The following is a 1632-nucleotide window of genomic DNA, read 5'->3' as shown; positions in this document are numbered from 1 at the left end:
CGTCAGCTGACCCCCAAACAGGGATGGTGGTTCCCTGCGATATAAAATAATGCACAAAAGGGGGGGGGGGGGTATAGCGACCAACGGTGTCTTTAAAAACTCACACTAAAAGTAAATAAATATATAATAAAATACAATTTATTCACATAAAAAAGAAGTTTTCACATAAAAAGTTTTTCATATAAAAAGTTTCTTAATAACAGGTTTCTTTAAAAAATGGGATAAAAATAATTTACACAAATATTAAATATATTACCAGTTAAAAATATAGATAAGAAGATTATTGCTTAACTGGGTATATGGTCACTGCCAGGTTTCCCAACGCGTTTCGTCATTCAGACTTCATCAAGGGGTGTTGGCAGAGTGGGAACAGGCTTCTATTTATACCAGTACTGATCTAGTAGCAATTATGACATCACTTCCTGTTGTTTGCACATGGTGTTGCAGAACAGACTATAATCTAGTAATTAGAGTTCTTATATATCATAATCAACTGTTATATATCGGTACAATGTGTAGTAAATACTTTAAGTGCAGATTTGGAGCAAGAGAGGTCGAGAAAAAGTCATAATAAGAAGCGCTGGCGGCTTTTCCGCCACACTTCCGGTATTCTGACGTCGCGTCACTTCCGCCCCACTTCCGGAGACGCGACCGTGCAGGCGCCCGCGGTTTCCACAGATTCTGTTCTTCCTAGAGGCCAGGAGTATTCATGCAAAGAGCTCCATCGGCGGCCATCTTTGTGTTGTTTTTCTTATAGGCATTTCATGCGGCGGCCATGTTAGTGGAGGCCATAATAGGGATATTATTATACTGATCCTCCGTGAAACATGGAAATAGAAAAAGAAGTTTAGTTAATAGGTGATTAAAAGCAATTTGGTCACCATAATAGCAGTTCCTCAGTATATACTGGGGCATTCATATATATAAATAGAAAGTGCATCATCAATTAGATAGTCAATAAAGTGCGCTGGCGTGCAGATTAATGAGAAACGTGATGTAATAGAAATAAGTGTAATTGACATAAGTAGAATTATTTGTAGTGCTTAGTGCAATTAATGATAAAGTACAGACAGTATAATCATGTTTATAAGTGCAGACGTTAACATAGGGCTAGTGATAGGTTCATATATGTTTTTATAGAGCAGCTGCAATAACGACTAGCTCGTGTAGGCTTTTTTATATAGGTTTTGGTTACAGTACCTGATATTCCCAGGTGGTCTCCCTAGTCTGGTACTGATCAGGCCCAACACTGCTTCGCTTCCAAGATCGGGCAAGATTGGGCATTTCCAGTGTGGTTTGACTGTAATAATTACTTACCATACATGTGTCATATTGCAATTATAAGCATAATATTAATATAAACTAGTGCTGGGCAACGATTAAAATTTTTAATCGCAATTAATCGCAGGATTTCATGCGATTAATAGCGATTAATCGTATTGTTAGCCGACTAAAGTCAATAATGAATTCAAAAGTGGTGTATTGCGCACTTTTACTACTTCTATATGAACAACAGTGCAATAACATTAAACAACACTGCAAAAACATTTGGTTTGCAATTTTCCCTTAACACAGTAGCATTTAAAAAACGTTAAAAATAAAAAATAAAAAATAAAATATGTTTTCTGAGAA

General features: G+C 36.5%; 1 pseudogene; it reads right to left on the bottom strand.

The window, feature by feature from the left end:
- Nucleotides 1-1188: 1188 nt before the first annotated feature.
- LOC134968334 (5S ribosomal RNA) lies at nucleotides 1189-1308 on the bottom strand (annotated as a pseudogene).
- Nucleotides 1309-1632: the final 324 nt, after the last annotated feature.

This window comes from Pseudophryne corroboree, chromosome 10 (assembly GCF_028390025.1).
Source record: "Pseudophryne corroboree isolate aPseCor3 chromosome 10, aPseCor3.hap2, whole genome shotgun sequence".
NCBI lineage: Eukaryota > Metazoa > Chordata > Amphibia > Anura > Myobatrachidae > Pseudophryne > Pseudophryne corroboree.
Note: the sequence above shows the minus strand (reverse complement) of the source record. Positions and strands in the feature narration are given on the sequence as shown.